Genomic DNA, 22,408 nt, shown 5'->3' on the forward strand with positions numbered 1-22,408 from the left:
CTTTCCCATGGTCGGTTGTTTAAAAAGCACAGAAAGCAATGTATATTATTGCTAGCTGGACGGCAGTCGGCATGCTGCAGAGAGGTTCTCCCCTGCTGTTAGGGGTTTCTGTACTGGCACTGCTAAGCGGCGACAGTGTATTGTTGGGGAACTGTCACAAAATTGAGAGGTGGGGCATGCATGTTTCCGAGGACCAGAGCTGCAGAGGACCTCGTGCTCTGCTGCCCGTAGTTCTGCTGAAGGGTGTTTTCCTGCAGGCTTTCCGCTCCGTCTGACACTTGAATGGCGCGGAGACTTTAGAGCGGAATGACGATTAAAGATCAGTATTTTGGGGGATTAAAGCAAAGTGCAGACGGGGTGAGCTGCTACAGATCACGTTAGTGGAGCAAAAGCACTATTCACACAGAGTAACAGCCCGGCTGCAATTAGTGGCTGCAGGGCCCTACAAAAAGAGTAATTTGAATAATACATTTTTTTTACATGACTGCAAGTAGTTTGCTAAGGAGCGGGTGGGAGGGGGGCAACATGGGAATGGAGCAGAGGGGAAAAGCATCACACATGCAAGAGAGAATAAGGGAGAGCGAGGGTGAAACAGGCAGTGGAGGAGCAAGCACGCACGGCCGAAGCTAATTGAAAACGCGCCGCTGTACGACAGCTCTTTTCAAGCACTCGTGTTTGTGCTGGCATCCACCTTGCGGGAGTGAGCAGCGGCGCGAGGACCATCTGTTTTCAATTAGCCCGCGCGCTGCTGCTCCCTCCCACAAGGTGGATGCCAGCACAAGTGCTTGAAAAGAGCTGACCAATTTCTAAAGGTCATCTCCTAGGGCAGAACATGCGCGCTGCGTAGGCGAGACCTAAAAATGAAACAATTTCTTTGCATTTTTTAAGAGCAGACAGTGGTTTGTGAGACCGCTGCCTGCTCTTAAAAAAAGTTTTTAGAAACATTCACAAAAGGTAAAGGGACCCTTCCTTTTGCGAATGGGTTACCACCTACTTGAAGTAGGCAGTAAAATGTGAATGCTTTGCGTAGGCATTTCAGGCAGAAAACATTCACACATACCACTGAGAGAATCGCTATTAAGAAGGGATGCCCTTAACAATGCCCTTCCTAATATAGAATCGCAAACCCGTTTTGCAATTTGGGAATAGGTTACCGAATCGCAAAATAGGCCTTTTTGAACATAAAGCAAATGCTTTTTTGCCTATTCACAGAATCTGGATGTTCGCAACTTAAAAGAAGGCTATGTACATCTGGCCCTTAATCTCCTTGTGCCTGAAATAAGAATGTGTCCTTGTGTAATGTAACTAGTTCTCATGTAAAGCACTAGTGGACAGAAAGAACATAGGCAACCAAAATATTTATCAAAAGTAACAGAAAAATAATTTATTTAAATGTTTTTAACAAACAACCACTTAAAAAATCATACTCTCACATTTATATCCATCAATCTCACTCTCATTCAAGCAAGAACGATGAAAAAATGTGACAATTTTGTGACGATTGTGATGATATTGTTGGACTTTTATGTGATGACTGAATGTTTTTTTCCCTGGGTCGCTAAAGCTGTGAGTCAGAACCCCATATCCGGAGGTTTTCTTATCTACGAAAAATTCAGTCATCACGTAAAAGACCACCAATAACGTACATTGCCACGACAGCTAGTGAACACAAATATTAACTTCGTCAACAAGGTCTACAATCCAGCGTTTGAACAGGAATACAAAATCTGAAACAGCGATCCTTTTCTTTGCGGCATTCGGATTTATTTGTTATCGCTAATCTAGAAAATTACGCGTGGACTATATATCAGATATTTCACTGTTTCAAAGTTTTAACTAGATCTCTGGTCATTCCACATAAATCGATTGGAGATTCTACATATGTTCCAGCTGTGGCTCTCTTCCTGACGAAGGCACCCTGCTGTGCCGAAACGCTCGTAGAAACATCACCAGTCATTCGAATTTATGCCACATTGTTTTTAATCTGACCTTTTTTTAAATTATTTTGTCATTCCATTATTACATAAATTGTCAAATTTTTTCATCGTTAATGCTTGAATGGGAGTGAGATTGATGGATATAAATGTGAGAGTATGATTTTTTAAGTCATTGTTTGTTAAAAAATGTAAATACATTATTTTTCTGTACTTTTGATAAATATTTTAGTTGCCTATGTTCTTTCTGTCCACTACTACCTTATTATCATCCACATATTCTAAGTTGGTTGCCTTAAATTTGTACATTGACTGATAATTGTCCCTACCTTAAGGAACCTTTATCTTAATAGTAGGGGGCCTCTTCTTTTGCATTATATCTCATGTAAAGCGCTCCTAAACCTTTAGGGTCACATTTGCTCGATTCAAAACTGCAAAAAATGGGTTTTATTCCTCATTGAAGGCTGTTTACATCTTGGGTTGCCACCTGGCTGGTTTTCTGTCCCGTTCTGTTTTGTTTAATGTCCTGGACGGTACAAAAATAAGCAAATCACCTAAAGCTGTTATTGGTAGCCCTTCTCTATAAATATTCAAAACAGCAAATATAAACAGAAAACACATTTAAACATGTTCTGGAGCTGTGTTCCATCCCTGAATAATAATTAAGGTAAACAAAGACAGAAACGTCTTGTTACAAATGAATACATACGATTTTCTTTGCAGTGCGATTTAGAATTGTGTCCTGTCCTTCGCAGACTCCTAAAACAGCAACAAATGGCCTGGATAATTATCTGGGAAATATGGCAACCCTATTTTCATCCCTATAGTTGAAGGTGTCCCTGAACCTGCATTGTGCAGGATCCCTCCTGTGCAGCAGCGCCCCCTCCTAGACATTGACAAGCATCTCTTTCACAGCTCATCAAGAGCTGGACCTACAGAAAGGTGGAGTTTTTAGGCGCGGTGGAAAACGCCACCATCGGCACCTCTCTTGGAAAGCAGATGCAGGAGTTTGGTACATTAACAAACAAACATGAGAGCATGCCGATGGCATACAGGCCAGGAAACATTCCAAGCATGAATACTCTACACTTTCCTTTTAAGGTCCAAGCACGGTGATCTAAGATGGCTACTTATTGTATTCCATCACCATATCCCACGATGCAGTGTAGCTTTTAACACCCAGATGTTAATGACATTCATTACAGAAATCAATCAGTATTCTCTTCTATGTTTTAATGCTGTGGCTGCTTTGGCCACTTGTATTTCTATCTTGAGGGTGTAGTGTCTCCAGTGTTCTGCAAATATTTTATTTTGTTGCAATTCTTTTTATTTTCAAAAACATTTGTATTAAAGACGAGACTTGCAGTGGTAACCTTGCGATATGAGGGATCCATTCAACAGTATTTCTCCTTTATACAATATTGAAAACATAATTAAACAATATGTTGTATGTACATCTTGTGGCTTGTTAATAAATAGACAGTGTTTCTTTGTTAATCATCATCTTCGGAAACTGGAACTATAGTCGGTGGAGTACAGATACCTCCTCTATATGTATTCCATTTACCCCACACCTGCTCCCATTTTTGAGGTCAACCTCTATGAACATGCGTAGCTTTCTCAGCTGCCAGCAATTCTTTTTATTGATCATCGGCAATCACAAAAGCAATACAATTCAGCAGTGTGACTGGAAGAGTAGAACAAGCACACAATCTTCCATGCCACTACAGATGGAATAAGAAGGAATAGAACAAAATAGAGAAACAAGAAATTAAAAACAAAGGTGTGTCTTGGCTACAGTACAATTCTAGAGGGGTACACTTATTCATCGTCACAACACTGACTCCATCCCACTGTTTGTACCAGACAGGGTCTTGGGATACTTCATAAACAATGGGTGGGTGATCTAGCAGACACAAAAATCAACCGAGGGACAGGTAGGTGAGCAACTGGTCTGCCCATTCATACCATAGTAGCATAGACAAAAGAGGAGATGAAAAGAAGAGAGATGGCCCTTTGTCGCTATGATCCCTTCAACAGGTCCATACCATATTGTTGGATCCTAGCGGTTAACAGTCATGGGGCCATCGGCTTTAAACAGGGCTGGCCTGCAAATTTCATGTCATATACCAATGGTGACTGAAATTGGCCCAAAAATAAAAATTATTTTGCTGATATATGTAGCTTCAAGAAAGTGTTTAAAGCCTAGAAGTAAAGAAACTCCCATAGGGAGTATAGGGTTTGCTGTGCTGGTTGAAGCAATTGTGTCTAGCCAAGGGTGAGAGCAGACAAGGGCAGTAGGTGACTAGGCGGGAGTTGACGGTGGACCCCCTTCGGGTCTCCATGAAGGCTTCTTCTGGGTGCCTGGTGGACTTTGTTGTCTCCAGCATCATGATTTAGCCAGTCTGACAGAAATATGCAACGTAGGTGATCTGTACATTGGACCACTAAACAAATGTTATGGTTTGTCATACTGAGCTCAAGTCTTATAAGCAAATGTATACCATGTATAAGCTGAAAAAGAAACTGTACATATCTCTTGAAATGACCAAGGGTGAATGCGCGTCCCACTCCATTCCCCGTTACGATACAGTGACTTTGGAAGAATTGTACTAAAGTATGAGTCCATAGCAGGATCAGAAGAGACAACCAATTCAGACAATATGAATCTGACTGAGGAAGAATGGCAGATTCTCTAAAGGGAGATGAAATTTAGAGCGGCTCCCCTGCCCGCTAGGCCGATTCTGCATCAGCAAAAGCAAGGAGAACATGAAGACTGGTCCTGGCACCGCTGGAGAATGGGCCAAGAGCAGGCAGTTGGTTTATTCCAAAGCACCCAAAGAGTAAACTACAGTCACTCAAATACTTCAACATCAACATGAAAACGAAGCTGAGAAGGTGTTGGCCAAAGCCTTCATCCGCTCGAATTAGTCCCTGGAAGAGCTGATGCAACCTGCCCCTGAGACCACTTGTGATTCATTACATCAGATGAATGAGGCTGTTGTTTCTTCTTGAGTGACTGTAGTATCTGAGGAAAGCTGCAAAGTGTCAGCTCTAAATCCCTGCAGAGTTAACTGACAAACTTGGCATGCTGGGAAGTGCCAAACCGTACCACCACACAACATATTAGTCAAAATCAGGATGACAGGACTGGAGAAGCGCCACAAAGGATATTGTTAGCAGCCAGCCCAGTACTGCAGATAATGCCTCCTTCATGCCATAGTTGCTTCCCACCGTCATACTGACGAGTGACACACTGACCCACAAGGTGTATTGGAAAATTGGATGAAACGTGGACTTCCAGAATGTGAGTGAGGCCTGCGACTGCGGAGAAGGTTGTTGTACAATTCAGTCAGTACAGCTGAATTCCATCAACATTTCCAGGGTTGAGCTGTGCAGATAGTTGACTGGAAAGCCTCTCCCCTTGAAATAATTGTAATTGTCATATCTAGATATATTTCTGCCTGGACTATGGAGTTCATGGCAAAAGGATTGGTTCTGACTAATATTAGAGCGGCTCAGTTTAACGGCTACTTCTCTCATCCCAGCCAAAACTGGAGTAGTGGTAGAGAAATCTAAAAACACAAGCTATGTGAAATTAGCAAGAAAAGAGTGCTCCAAGAGTTGACTTTTTACCGAAGAGGAAGGGAAGCAAGTTATCTAACATGATAATCAGATCTTCTTGGGATACTGCTATGTTATGTTACTAGCATTTGTAGAACGCACGTAAACCAGTCGGCTTCTTGGCGCTATTCTTCCCCAATATGAAATGTTACCCCTTTAATAGTTGGTAATGTTTTATTCTTGTATCTTTTGCAACTCAACTATACTTGTAAACCCCAATGCCAACCGGGTCACTTACTTATTGGTATTAGTTAGGCTTCATGAAGCTCTTGCTCAGAGTCAGTTAATTTTTTATATTTCTCAAGATGTTGTGTTTTAAAGGACATATGCATTTTATATCACGAGATTGAAATACTTTTTGGGTATTTAGGTTGTAAAAAAAATGCCTTTTTATATTTCCTGCTGTGATTCCGTAAAAAGAGAAGAAACCCTCCCTGAAGCAGTGATTTCACATATGCTCTTGAAAATTAAATCTAGAAAAGAACCATTTAAGGTATAATAATTTTCATATGTATATGCAGAATCATGAATTAATGAAATGAAGCATTTTCTCTTAATTTTCACATGTTGCAATGTCCCTGTAATGCCAAAGAGGGCTGGTGAGTTGGAAAAAAAAGATGCTAGGAGCTGCTGGTTCTCATGAAAAACCACTTTAGGATGAAACCTAGTTTTAAGGCTTGCTTGTTATCCAGGTTGTAAAATGTGTTTTATTTTTACCTTGTCAGTGTACCTACCATTATTAAGGAGGTGTCTATCATTCAATCAAGAGTGTAATAATCAACAAGACTACTTGGATTGCACAACATTATTATTATTTAATTCATTTATAAAGTTGAATGGCAATGATGTATGTTTACTATATATATTGTATTCATTTATGCACATAATGGATAAAAAACATAACAATTTAGTTATTTTATTTAATATTTCAATATATTGCCTGAAGCGAAAGGCACTTATGGAGAGGAGAAGTGCACCGGTGTGTCTGGGAATCTCACTGGCCAGAGTTAAAGTCATATAAGGAGGAGGATAAAGTACATACGGTCTATGGCTGTTTTCAATATTACTGAGTGTATGCGTAGACTACGTTAACATTGGCTTCAGAGGAATTCCATCTTGACGACGGGGAATCATTTCAGCACACAAATGTATGGAACATTGAATGCTGGAAAATATAGGATGACTGCTAAGCTTGTTCTTGACCACTCGTTTGTGTTCCTGTCATTTTCTATAGTACGGGTGCTTTTACTGTATAGATTTGCTGTATGAGTGTCCATTGTGCATTTCGTCAAAAAGATGATCCACCTTAAAAGGCGATGCTGCTGAATCCAGAAAGTAGCATCCACGTGTGACGTCTCATCAGTAGGGCAGCGTTCATCTGACTGCACTATCCAAGGGTCATCAAATTCCCATATTAGAAATTGTCTTGCACTCTTGTATTATTTCTTGTGTCCTGCATGTAACTGTGGAATATATTGGAGTACATAATCCATCTCCTCCACGCTTCCGAAGCGAGGCATGGAACTGAGCACTCCCCGGTGATGGCTACTCCCACAACCACCCTCATCAGCTCCATCCCAGCATGAACCTTCTCTGCCACCTGAGAGTGTCCTTTTTTTGGCTGCATGCACGACCCTTGATTCTGGCTGTTTATTACCCCAAACAGACACTAGATCATGGGTGATTTTTAAAATTTCATCTTGAGCCTTGATGTGCTCACCCTGTTTTTTACTGGTATCCTTTGTAGATCTGAGAACTGTCTTTATCATTGAGATGTATTGATCAATCTTTTCTGTACAGGACAAAGCTTCAATACTAAAATGGACACCCTCTCCTGTGTAGAAACCTCATGCAGACATCCTGATCTCTTCATTAATGCACAGAAACTTTAATGGGCTTTCTTTCCAAAGCATCTTTCTTTGATTCCACTCGGTACTTGTTCCTCGCAGTGTTTGTTACTCTTTCCTGTTCTACTTCTTCATGTATACGGGTAGTGGGAGATGCGGAGCCCAGAAACAAAGACTTTCAGGCTCTTCCTGGCCGTCCCCGGGCCTGAAAGAGCCATCTGTGGCAGGGGAGCTTCAAAAGCCTTCCCACCTTTGTAATGCGAACCCCCAGGCTCTCCTGCTATCAGGAGCAGGCCCTCTTCCTGTCGCCCCTCCTTTTCAGCTGGAAGACAGTCAGGAAAAACTAGCCAGCCCAAAAGGTGTGCCCACCTCTGCCAACCACACCCCTTAGGTGGGGAAGGCGAGGTGAAGCCCACTCTTCAGTGCCCGCCATCTTGCAGATGGTAGGCACTCCCCAATCAGGATTAGGGATTGTGCCCACTCCCCCATGTGGGGTGAGCACACCAAGGGTATAGTCACCCTCAGGTCAGTAGCCCATTGGCTACTGACCTTGAGACTCCTAAAACGCCCTCGAAATACAGTATTTAGGGGGCAGCCCTGAACCACGAAGACAGATTCCCGCAACCTACAAAGAAGGACGAATGAAGACGCCCAGCAGAGGAGACTGCAGAGAAGAACTGACTTGGCCACAGCCCTACCGGCCCATCTGCAGTTTCCAGAGATCCTGCACCAAAAGTCACCTTGTCATGCAGCCAGCGACCTCCAGAAACCCTGGGAGGACTGACTGTCTTCAACAAAGACTGGATCTCCTGTGAACAGCAGCTCTATTAGAAAGAAATAGCCAAGAAAGACTCTTTCGAGCCTGCTGAGGACAAAGAAACCTGACGCCTGGAACCACCACTGCACCCGATGCCTACGGCCAGTCAGAGTGGCCCACCAGTCCCAGCGAGGTCCCCCAGCGCTCCAGAGTCCGAGTCCACTGCAGGTTGACACCTTCAGGACTCCTCGACGTCGCCTGTAGCCTCTGCACAGAGACCACCCCCCAACTGTGAGTGGCCTGGTAAGGTGAAATCTGACCTCAAAGATACCACTGCATCCAGCTGCCCTGCGTATTGGAGAAAAGAACCCGAGCCCTCCAACTTACCTGCCCAGCTGTTGGTTCCTCCCAGAAGTTTTCCTGGACCGAACCTGCTGCCAAAATCCCAAACCGGCAACTCCCATTGAAAACAACAGGGCATCCGACGCCAAATCAGCACTCTGCACCCAGCTGCCCTGTGCCGCTGTGGGTGCACCTTGTGTGCTAACTTGGATCCCCCTTAGCTCTGAGCTAATCCCTAGGAGCTTTGCTCCCACAACTCATGAGCAGCCACCAACCGGAGGCCCCCTATCCCCCATTGGATAAAATCGGGCCTCAGCCACCCTAGTACCTCTGAGGGTACTTTGAAAGTGTATCCTCGACCCTGGGGGAACCCTGGTTCTATCCCTAGAAACCCAACTCCCACAACCAAGTACTCACCTGTAAACCAATAACTCTGTTTCCTCCCATAAGATTGCATTGATTGCTTTTCCTTGAAAATTGTTTCAAGTGTGGAGTTGGTTTGTATGGAACGCTCAAGAAACTGCAAGTATACAAAAACTGATTTACTTACGTTTTCTCTAGGATGTATCCCAGTGTGATATCTAGACATATCTAACAGTAATTTAAACTGTATGTATGTATTTACAAACCTGTAGCAACGTCATTTTCATTCCGCTTGCTTGTATTGTTCAACCTGCCTTGATTAGTACCATTTACACTTACCTGTGCTAGGCTTGCTTGGTTCTAGAAGATAAATATAACTAAATATTATTTTTATACAAACAAAATTAGTCTGAGTTCAGTCTTTGTATGTGTAACATCATTTCTTGCCTGAATGTGTACAATAAATGCTTAACACTACCCTGATAAAACCTTATTGCTCGCCCACACAATCACAAATAGAGAGTAAGGTGCTACCTACTTTTACCTCTGCCTACTTTTGGGGTTCCACTGGATTCTGTGCACACTATGCCTCACTTTGGTATAGTATATACAGAGCCAGCATCCTACATTGGTGGGACAGCGGTGGGGTCCACAACTTTGCATTTGTTGGACTAACTTGGTCAACACCTGATCACACGGCAGAACTCTTAAATTGTCTTTAGAATTCTGAATTTTTGAATTGATAAATGTTTCCAAATTACTAAAAGTCTTGTTAGGGCCATGGTTAAGTCCCTTTAAAATCTTAGAAAAATTAAAACTCACCATAGTTAGGGGTAAGAGGGTTAGAATCTTTTTGTACAATGTCTCTTAACAAGAACCCAACTGTTAGTGAAAACATAACAAATGACATAGAGAGCATGGTTGGGGAGGTCAACCTCACCCCTTACCTCCATTTAGAATTTAGGGAGTTAAGATCTCTATGTAAACTCAAATACATTGCTATGGGGTCCCATCCCTCCAAACAAAAGCTCCAGGAGCTGTTGGCAGGGTGTGCTAAGGATCATCCCTCTGAGAAGGGTGAAGACCTCTCAGATGGGGAAGAGGATGGAGGGGATGAGGATAACTTCCACCACCCCCTCACTTGCTAGGGAGAACAAGGCACACTACACCTCATGTTGGAATAGTATATACAGAGCCAGCTTCCTACACTACTGATTTTTGGAAACTACACGACATGGCACCGCCAAAGTTGGCTGGTACCTTATTTTGTATGGATCAACTTAGTAGTTCAATTGTGGTTCCGCAGAGTTCCCTACACACCTTTCAAACCAGAGCCGTTCGTGATGGTAGGGAATATCCTTCTTGGCTGAGTAGGTATACCCTATGAATTAGCTGTTGGTAAATTCAAGCTTTAAAGGATATTACCGCTCTGTTAGCCGAACTCTGTAATTCATTTCTTACACAACATAGCACAGAATATTTCAGAGAACAGCAGACATGCAGTCACTCAAAAACTACTACAACATGGCCTCTCACTAGATGGTGGGGAGGTTACCTTCATAGTGGAGGCACACAAGGCATTTAGAACAGAGGCGTTTTACTGTTGGGTTAAGTTCCCTGCTGCAGATGATGCTACACGGATGGTACACAGATTTTTCACAAAGCTGAAGTAGGCAAAATACCGGAGAAATACACTCCTTATGAGGAGATAGAAATCCCTCCAACCTACCAAGGACATACTAACTGGTTTAAAAGCGCCCTCCTTCATTTTTTTTTGTTGTAAAATATGTTTATTAACATTTGAGATCATGCAAGCACATTACAGTCAGCAATCAACACTTACGTAAAACCTCCAACTGGACAACTTTCCTAGTATAGCCATGCCCACTGGTACCTGATGACATACTCTCTGAATTATCGCTCCCCCTATACACCTTGCAATATAGCCTCTAGTAAAAGCGCCCTCCTTCATAATATGCAAGATGCAAGACTGGGCCACTCAGCAATGAAGGGGCGGCATGGCCAGTCCTAGCCAGTTACACATTGCATCCTGGTGTTGATCGTTTAACCGGAGGCCAGCTGCAGAGACTATACAATAATCTAGTAACAATATGCAGAAGTCTTACACAATTCATGATGTGAAAATTAACACTTGCTCCTGCATGGACTGTTCAAGCAGTAGCACCACAATTACCTACACCAGGCATTAGTCCTCAAACCGTGAATGCAATAATGGGAAAAATTCCCACCAAAACGGAAGAAAGTCCGGATTTGATTGCACAAAAAACAAACCACCTTGAAGCAGTGTTTCCCAATATGGGCCCACAGGAGAAGCACAGGATACTGACAATTTGTTTGCCAATTGGGATGGCTCCCCCGATAGAGGATTGTGCCACTTGGGGCATAGCCTTTGCTGCAGTATATACCAGAATACATGGTACCCCTTCGTTGGCGGTTCTACCAGAGGTATCAAAACAGGTACAGAATGAGCATTGGGCAGCACCTGCCCTGGACTAAGGGATAGAACTAATGGGCAACGTTGCCGCAGTATCCGCCATGATGTTAAGTAACATCAAAGGGAGAGCAGCAGCGTTAGCTATACACCAATGCCTAAGGGATTTGACTCCTACCCAGCAGGAGCGTGAATTACCTAAAATTATCAAAGAAACCTATGCTATGCTGAGAAGAGATAATTTGGGATCCAGCCCAGGAAAACCACAATTGAGGAGTAATTTTGAAAAGGATAACTCTAAGCAAGCACACGACTCTTCAACGAAGAAGTGGGTCAATAAGAAAATAAAAAAATAAATAAATCATGGGGTGCGTCTCCTACACAGGAATCTACTGAAAAACGTTACAAATTATGTAACCGTGATAATGTTAAACCACCTGTTAGGTATCAGGATACTGATATACGTTCCTTTAGTTCCTTTCAGGATTCAATCATTCAGAGAAAGGAGGCCGATCAGAGCACAAATCAGGAGAGCACGTGAAATCAAGAAAAGACTCGATGCTCTAAATACATAGCAAAACAGGAAGACCAGCCTAAAATATCGAAACCTCAATTCAAAAAGAAGAAGGTAGCTGGACTAAAGGTCAGGCATGCCATGGATTTTGAGCACTCTACTTCTGAACAGGAAATGGGCATTGACGATGCTGGATGGTGCGGCAGAAGTAGCAAAAGTTCGACTGAATCTGATGGATTGTCTGGTGGGAGTAGCGCGGTGTGAGTATATCACGGTGGAAACATCGGATACCAGGGTAAGCATTCCACATTGTTTATACGAAGTCCATCTATGACTGAAAGGGACGTACCACAATTTATAAATGTCCTCTTTTGGGAGGAACTCACTCCAGGTTAAGACATTTTGCTGGCCGAAAAAAAATTGGCCCCCTGAATTGAGAATGGATTGCTCAAATGGGGACACAGTGATTTTACCAGCCTTCTCCGACCTTGTTCCAGAATCAATTAAACACTAGTACAACAGTGAGTGGGCTTTAGCGCTAGCTCCTACGTTATACCACAACCATGTGGTGTGGGATGACGGTTCACCTTATCATGATATACCATTCAGGACAACCCCACAACTTCAAAGACAATACCCAATAAAAAATGAAGCAAAACAACAAGTTAGGGAAATCGTAAAACAGCATAAATACCACGGTGCGAGTGAAATTTGCACCTCTTCAATGAATAACTCTCTGTTCCAGTAATGAAACTGGATCACTCATACTGCCTAGTACTAGATTACAGACATTTGAACACAGCTACTGTCACATTTACAGTACAAAATGCATACAGCGCCGCACTAATGAATAGCATCATGCAGAATGAGTACAAAACAACACTAGACATGGATTAAAAAAAATGTAGCACCTGGAAGCAGATATTTGACAGCCTTAACGTAGCTAGGTTCTCCCCCAAAAAGTTGCCATTTGCCACAGGGGTATAAGCATAGCCCCGGGCTGTTTTCAGCCAGAGTCACAGAATTACTTGAAAACTTTGATGACCAGGAATTGTCATATGTCGATGACACATACTTAACGAACGATGACCTGATCGAATACTTGACCAGAGTGGACCGCATCATTTTGGGGTTTGCTCATGTAGGCAAAAGATTTTTTTTTTTTTATTTTAAATCAAAAATTGCCCATTTCAGTGTTCTGTTTCTAGGATACGGGATATCAAGTGAGGACAAGACCCTGGCAATGCATTTTTTGGGAATCCATTGTAGGATTTCTAAATTTTGGCAGAACATTCCTTCCTGATTACGCAGAATGGGTAAAACCATTCTACGACCTATTCGTCCATATTTTTCAGGTACATATTGGACATAAGAACATTCAGAAATTTTAAGTTCCATTCAAGCAGGCATGATCGCTTCCAAACACTTACACACAAATGTAAACACTACAAACCGGGGGATCTGTGCAATTGCGGGTACATCAGGGTACACATGTTGCGTTCAATTAAGGTAACAGTACAGATTGCATATAAATCACATCTTTATACACATGTGGAAATGCGGTTTTGCACCTACTGAAAAAATACGGACAGCAGTACAGACTGTCGTAGTGAAAGAGAGTGCCGTGGCTCAAGGGAAATGCATCTTTGTTGTAACCCAGGTACCGACCTTAAAGGCGTTTACCAGAGCAAGTGTTCCGGACGGTAAAACTTTACATCCAAGATGGCTACAATGGGAAAACTCCTTCACTGCAACAGATGTAGACTATAGATTTGACGCTACATTACAGACACAGGCATTTCTCTACTAGCAAGAATATTCTCCTCCTATTGAAATAATGCCTCTAGAATACAATTACTATATCATATACACTGATGGTTCTGCTCAGCTTGCTGTAGGAACCAACACCAATATTCAGTCGCATATGCAGTCGTGAAAGGCCTTATGCACAATGTAAGCTTCCATCCTAAAAAAACCTACACGCAGGCTCTAGGTGATTGCACGGCACAGCTGGCAGAACTGAAGGCTCTAATACTGGCATTACAGAGTACGGATGCTGGTTTCCCCACACTTCTCCTACAAGCTAGATGCACAAAACACACCATATGCTCAGATTCCAAGAGTGGGGGACAGATTAATACCAAACATTGATCGCAAACTAGGATTCATTCTGGTTGCACAAGGGTCTGCAATGCTATTAGTGGCCAGGTCCTTTCAACCAGACTAAGTACTCTGTCCTGAGATGTGACATCTGTTAGCAGATGAAGGGTTCCACTGTGACGCGTCCACTTCAGACACCTCTTTTGATTTCAAACAAGTCTCTGGCTTGTGTGCATTTGGACCACTGCAGTCCCCTATCATCTGACGGGGCTTACAAGTACACCTTGGTGGCAGTGGATTCCTGCTCTCGATTCTTGTGGGTATGGCCACAGCGATCGGCTGACGCCCAAACTGTTATAAAGGACCTGCGAGTCTTTATTGGGACAAACGCAGTTCGCACACTATATTCTGATCATGATCTGGCGTTTAGATCTCGGGCTAACAAAGAGGCAATTGGAAATTTGGGTGTGACCCTGCAATTCCCGTCTCAATATCATCAAGAGGGAAACACGGTCATGGAGAGGAAAAAATGGGACTTAAAGCAGTCTTTAACAGCAAGGGTATTAGGCTCTGGTCGCAGTTGGGTCCATTGCCTATAAGGGGTCCAGAGGGCTTTGAACAATATGCCAAGTAAATCCCTGGGTGGGCAGACTCCTTTTGAAATCCTGTTTGAGGTTAAGACCTCGATAATACCAGCACATTGGCGGCAGAAACACTATTTGACACCAATGAATGTTTGGCTGTTTTACAGGAATTGAACAATTTCTGGGATGAACAAACCAACGTCCAAGTAAAACGCACCACCACTGGAGAAGATCTGGTCTGAGAAAAGATAGTGGGCAAAAATGAGTTTGGGCCATCTTACAGCGCGCCTGTGCCTTTCCTGGCTGTTGTGGTTACACAAACGGTACTTCTCCCGCTCCTTGCTGGACGCTGAGACAAAAGGTTTGTCTCTATTGATCTGACCAAACCACACTATGTGTGCGAATCGCAACAGTAAGCCAAGTGGACTCCTGGGTATATACCAATCTCCTCTTGCTGCCATACAGGAGGTTCAGATAGAAGCTTTAATTACAAATGTAGTCTGCTCTCTTCAAGAAAAGACAACGATGAACAACAATGAAGTATGCCTTCTACATGTTTCAAAACAACAACTGTGCAGTGTACAAGTACAGAAACACAGATTTCAATTCGGAATCTTTAGAAGAACAAAGTCTATGTCAATGAACCACAGATGGAGTCTTCATCCAATTCAAACCAGCCGGCTGAGCTGCCCAAGATAGACTGGACAGCATCTGGATACTTCATCCACTTTGATGACTTCTCCTCCGATGCATCAAAGGTTCCACAGCCCCACCGCCCCTGCCTTTCAAACTAAAGGTGCATGTCTTATATTGTTGGCTGAAAAAAACATACTTTATTTCTCCATGTTTACATCTTTGGATTACAATTGCATTACTGTTCCTTGTACTTTGGATTGGTTTTGTGACTGTGTTCTTCCTTCCCCTAAATGGACACTTTTTTCCAGAACACTCTGCTGTACACACCATGAATTTGGTTCTCAAACCACACGCATCATCACACGGTGAGCAGAGAGACTTGTCCCTGGCGAACATTTTAGCTGTTCCAGTTCCAGATGGGACTGTATGGGACAGGGTATCATTTGATGTGTATTGTCCCACTAAACGCTTGCAAATTCCATATTAATTTAAAATTTCATTGAATGAAATTCTCACCTTCAGTACTATTTCTGATGATTGGGACATTGATATGGTATATGAAATGTTAGACGATCTAGAACATGGAGCTGTATTTTCTTCCTAGACGTTTTATGATAGTACAGCTAGTTTTGATGAGATGTTCTGTTTTTCACATTACGGTCTTCATTTTCTACACAAGGCTAGTACACTTGTGACGTATTTAACTTTACACATTGAGAACATTGCCCTACAGCACCAAGGGGTAGTTCAAGAGCAGTTGCACAGAAGTTTGACTATTTTTCTGGTTATGACACATCGGACCCTGCCTCATTTTATTATAGGCTTGCACTGTCACCTGCAAAGAAAAATATGTTACGTGATACTAAGCTGATTTACTCTGCGTCTTTCCTTTCTCAACTCTCTGTCCAAGGTTTTGACTTTTGGAGGAATACAGTAGATGTAAAATCTATCTGGGGCACTAAATATTGGCATGTTTCATTCAGAGCCTCCTTAATACCACAAAAGATGATTTTCCTGAACAAAACTGTGCAACAGACAACATGTCTGGGCTTAGCCTAGATAAAAGACTTGAACACACCAAGAGTTCCCAGTCTTACACTATTTCACAACTGGCAGCGGTTAACACCATATGATTAAAACATTATTGATACTATGAAGCGTAAGAGTAGGCATAACTCATCAGAATTCAATTAGAGGGGATGGCTAATGTGGACACTAGACACTAACAAATGTCAGGATAGAGTCCAAGGTAACATCGAGGAATTTACAGCAAACAGTTGTGACTTGATTGCCTAAAAACTTCGACACTGTCTCCGGTAAAACAGCACTTGTCCCTTTTATCGGATGACTTGGAGTTACGAGATTCTTGTTAAGTCCTCGTAAACCACATAAAAGTGCTTCCCATGCCGTCGCAGGACAGGTATCGGTTCCGGAGATCCGTCGCTTGCTCCTCCCTGGCACACGCCCAAAGCCCACATACCCTTTGCAGGTGTTGGTCGCACGTAAGTGCATGTTGCGGATACACCGCATGTCCCCGGGGACCCCGTTGTACTCCCCTCTACTCACCCTGGTAGGATGGCCCAACCGGGAGCCCTACTACACAACTAACGCGCTTTGCACATGGACGAGGTGTGGCTTAACGGAGGCAGCGTCCCTTTTCGAGGACGGTTAACTAAGACCGTTCCTTAGCTTAGTGGAGGAGTACGAGCTTCCCCCAGGACAATTCCTGCTTCACCGTCAGCTCCTGAGCAGCTTCAGACCGCATCAGGACCTCAGTAAAGGGGAACCACACACACACCCAGTGCTCCACACGATCCTACACATGGGAGCAGGTCGCCATCTAACTACATGGCTTTATAAAGCCATACGGGAATTGACTAATAAACCATTGGAGACCCTCCGGGCCACCTGGGAGGCGGAGATCGGGCGTGTGCTCCATGAGGGGGAATGGGAGAGAGCCTTGAGATACCCTAAGAAGGTCTCCAGAAACGCACGTTTTAAAAACATCCAATATTACATCCTACACAGGGCCTATCTAACACCTGCACGTCTCCAACGATTCTACCCCGACACTCAGTTCCTATGCCCCAGATGTCATGAGCAAGATGCAGACTTTCGACATATGTTTTGGAGCTGCTCCGTCATTCAAATTTTCTGGCACCACATTCACACTGCTTTGGGTACCCTCACTGGGCTAACTTACATGAACACTTGGGAGGCCAGCGCCATAGGCATCTTTCGCGTAAGTAAGCAACACAAGGTGCAGACGCGCTTCCTCTCCTTAGCGGTGCTCTTGGCCAAACGCAGCATAGCCATGCATTGGCGTTCCCCCGCCGGCCCCCCGTTGGCGGCGTGGGTGGGAGCTACGCGCAAATGGGCGGCGGCGGAGGAGGAGACACTACGGGAGGAGGAGGTGAAAGGGACCCGCAAGCATCCTATCTCAATGGAATGGGCCATGTTATTGTACCAGTTTGGGCAACTCTCCCCAGGGGCGGACCCACCAGACGACGCATCTACACAACTAATCCAGGGCACACAGTTACAGGCCCTACCCCCCTGATTCCGTAGACACCCAACCACACGAGCTCTTGACAAGCCTTAGCTTCAGGTACACTATTGCACTTCTCGGTCGCACCGACTAGGATAGGCAAACATAAGTATCAGCGGTGCCTCACCATCACGACGCTACATTCCCTCGCCAGTGTAATTGGACATATTCCTCCATATCCATTCCCTAGTTTATGCCTATGTTAAACCCCAGTTCCTTTGCCATATATGGAACCCGAGATCGCAGGATCTAAACGTCAGGATAACTGTATGCATTATTTATGCTTCCTGGTGACGAATCATCAATCAGTACAGTTGTTAAACACCATTACAGGATGTATGATCGGATACGCTCACCTGAAGAATATGAATGATGTACAATGTATGAAATATGAAAATGGCAATAAAAATGAGTTAAAAAAAAAAAAACACATAAAAGTGCTTCCTTTATGCTGGCTATAATGAGATATGGAAAATATGTCAACAAGAAGCTGCTGAAAGGCTATGTGATATTGAGAGCGCCAACTTAGAACAGGCTCTTGCAGTAGTGGACAACGGTATGACTATCTTGCCATCTAGGATTTATATATACGTGCTTCAGCAGGACTTATCTCAATTACAACATGGGCAGTCTGAATTTAGGTCAATTCTATTGTTAAGCTGGACATTACAGACATTATATTCTGGTCATGTGCTGTGGCAACATCAACATCACTAATCGGTTTTCACCATACCACCTTTCGGAACAGCAGATAGCTATGGCACGGATAGAAGCGACATACACAATGTTACACATCGAAAGTCTTGAAAAATTACCTTTTACCATTGCTGAGATACTATCCATAGGTACATTACACTACCAATATCGAGTTTCCACTTTCAGTACGGTCTACAACACCATCAAGGGGGCAGATATGAAATGTTAGGTGACGGGTTGGGTTCAGACATGAAAAATGGGTGCTTCCTTTCATATTCCGGTGCTGGAATAAGGATACTAAAGTCATTCTCAGTGGCTCAGACTGCAAGAATACTTAAGTGGGTCCCTAGTATGTCAGGATGTTTTGTTGCATGGGGCAAGTAATGCGTTGGTGGCTGTTAGACCCGGTATCCCTGGTTGGCTGAGGTAGGTACCTTAGGCCAAATAGGGACCAGCGATTCCACGTCAGGGAAAGGAAGGACACCTTCTTAGATAGCCCCCGCTCACCCCCTTGGTAGATTGGCACGAGCAGCCAGGCTTATTTTCAAGGCAAATGTGTAAAGTATTTGCAACCATGCTCACAGCAACCCAATGATGACACCACAAATAGGCTCCACACGAGTTTCATAAAAACGAGTATAAATTTATATAAAAGATATATGATAAGACCACACGATATAAATCCAACATATGCGTATTTGTAATATTCTTCCTGGCCAGTTATTAGGCCAGCCAGCCCTTGTCAGTTCTGGCGATATTACTGAGCACTTCTAAACGTTCCACAGCAGTCCTAATACAATGCTATGCAGTTCATAATGTTAGAATCAGGCACTTTGCAAGGTAACAATAATGCAACTCGTAATGCTAGAATCAGGCACTTTGCAATGTAAAGATAATAAAGCGATACCAAAGGGGATGATGGACAGAGCGCTTGAGCAAATCAAACACTCACCCCCAGTCAACTGATCTGGGTTTAATCCATCATCATTCTTTAGCTCACTCCACCACCCCAGTTCAGACATGGCCATATTCAAATCAGTCTGACCCTGTGCCTCATGGAACAGTCCACCCCGAACTGCCAAGCCATGTCTTCCCTGGACCGGAAACAAGCATCCTGGGACCGGTTTCGGGTTCATAACCCTCATCAGCCAGGCTATCTTGAATCCAGTGGCAAAGTGAGCATGGGACCCACAGTGCTTGAGCAAATCAAACACTCACCCCCAGTCAACTGATCTGGGTTTAATCCATCATCATTCTTTAGCTCACTCCACCACCCCAGTTCAGACATGGCCATATGCAAATCAGTCTGACCCTGTGCCTCATGGGAACAGTCCAGCACCAAACTGCCAAGCCATGTCTTCCCTGGACCGGAAACAAGCATCCTGGGACCAGTTTCGGGTTCATAACCCTCATCAGCCAGGCTATCTTGAATCCAGTGGCAAAGTGAGCAAGGGACCCACGTCTGGGCATACCCTGCCAACTTAGGGCGAACAAAGCGATACCAAAGGGGATGATGGACGGAGCGCTTGAGCAAATCAAACACTCACACCCAGTCAACTGATCTGAGTTTAATCCATCATCATTCTTTAGCTCACTCCACCACCCCAGTTCAGACATGGCCATATGCAAATCAGTCTGACCCTGTGCCTCATGGGAACAGTCCAGCTGGACTGTTCCCATGAGGCACAGCATCAAGACTGATTTGCATATGGCTGGGTTCAAACTGGAACGGCATGGTGAGCAAAAAAAAACTATGGATTTAGGCACAGATCGCTGTACTGGGGTGAGTGTATGACATTGTTCTGCATTCTGTCCATCAACTGTTGTTTTTGCATGTGTCACCCCGAGTGGGAAGGATATGCCCAGACGTGGGTCCCGTGCTCTCCATGCCACTGGAATCAAGCTATCCTGGCTGAAGAGGGGTGAAACCCCAAAACCAGTCCTAGGATGCTTGTTTCCACTCCAGGGAGGACCTGGCTTGGCAGTTCGGGCTGGACTGTTCCCATGAGGCACAGGGTCAAGACTGATTTGCATATGGCTGGGTTCAAACTGGAACGGCATGGTGAGCAAAAAAACGATGGATTTAGGCCCATATCGCTGTACTGAGGTGAATGTATGACATTGTTCTGCATTCCGTCCATCAACTGTTGTTTTTGCAATGTAAAGATAATGCAATACGTAACGCTAGAATCAGGCACTTTGCAATGAAAAAATAATGCAATGCGGGATATGCTAATCAGGTAGTTTATTATGCAGAACCCATGCAATGAGTAATACGCTAATCAGGTAGTTCGTTATGCAGAAACAATGAATGCGTAATACGCTAATCAGGTAGTTCGTTATGCCGAAACAATGCAATGCATAATACGCTCCAGCACTGATCACGGTGCCTCAGGCGGTCTCTCTGCTACTCGTACTACTCTCTGTCAGCCTCTGTAAACAGTTGCCATCCACACGGGTATGATGTCAACAAAGAGTACAGCTCTGCACTCCGGCCCCGGTACTGCCACACCTCTGGCAAGTATGGGCCGCGATACGAGCCGAAGCAGGGGCTCACACTTCAGGAAGGAGAGAGGCCGAGAGCGTCTCCCTCCGAGCCTGCACCCCGCCCCAGGTGTCCACACATTACCTGGGGGGGTGCGACCTCGCTCTCCTCTCCTCTTCCCGCGACTTGAGCCTCAGATGCAATCTTTGTGAACTCTGGGCAGTGGGTCTTGGGCCCTCCCCCAACAAGGTTGGCTTGCGGTCCCTCTTTGGCAACGGCGGGCTCGGGCCGGCGACTCAGCTCCTCCGGGGCTGCCGGTCCGGGCCGCTGGCACTACGAAGATTTCAGGCGGCCCCAGGGCACACACACACAGCGTCACTGAGACTCTCCTTAACTTCGGGTGCACGATCACAGGGCACTCCTCACGATGGTCTCAGGCTGCACAAAGCACACGCACACAGTGTCGCTGAGACTCACGTTAACTCCAGGTGCACGATAACAAGGCAATCCTCACAAAGGTCTCAGGCTGCATATGTACACAGCGTCGCTGAGACCTACTTGGATTCCGGTGCACGATAATAAGGCAATCCTCACGAAGGTCTCACTCTGCACAAAGCACACGCACACAGCGTCATTGAGACTCACCTGGATTCCGGTGCATGATAACAAGGCAATCCTCACGAAGGTCTCATGCTGCACAAAGCACATGCACACAGCGCCGCTGAGACTCACTTGGATTCCGGTGCACATGATGACAGGACAATCCTTACAAAGGGTTCAGGCTGCTAAAAGCACAATCACACAGCGTCACTGATCCTCGCTTGGACTCCAGGTGCCCACGATTCTCAGGGCACTTCTTACCAGGGTCTCAGGCTGCAAAAAGCATACACACACAGCATCGCTGAGACTCTCCTGGAAACTTTTGTGTTCCTGAGTTTCCGCAACAGGAAGCCAGCTCACCTTGGGCCCTTGGGGAGAAGTTACTTCAGGACAAAGCACAGCATAGTCCTTTCAAGCAGGGGGGCACAGCACACCGCAAAGTCCCTTCAGCCTTTCCTTGGTCAAAACAGCAAACTGCAGGCCAGCCCCAGAACACACAGCAAGGGTCAGTCGTTTCCTTCAGTGTCTTCAGATGTTTCATCCTTGGCAAAGGTTCCTCTTGACCACTTAGTAGCTTCAGTCTTGTTCACTCTTGATCAAGCCATCATTCCAAAGTTCAGGGGCTTCAGCTCTCATAGTTATACCCCTAAATGTTTTTGAAGTCTTTGTGTTCAGAGGGCACTGACCCCTGTTCAAACCAGTTCTGGGTGCCTCCCTGCCAATCACTCAGCAGGAGATGGGACAATTGTTTTATGGCAGCAACCCAGGCCTCTTCATCTCTAAGGGCTACTCCTCCCCCACGCTCCAGATGCAGGTCAGCCTGTTGCTTTCTCACCTCCTCCCCTGGGTCAAGACATTCCCCAGATCCTATCGCTTTCAAATCCAGACAGTCAATCCACAACCTGGCAGAGAGGGACAGAAATGTT

The sequence above is a fragment of the Triturus cristatus genome, chromosome 1_2 (assembly GCF_964204655.1).
Source record: "Triturus cristatus chromosome 1_2, aTriCri1.1, whole genome shotgun sequence".
Classification (NCBI taxonomy): domain Eukaryota; kingdom Metazoa; phylum Chordata; class Amphibia; order Caudata; family Salamandridae; genus Triturus; species Triturus cristatus.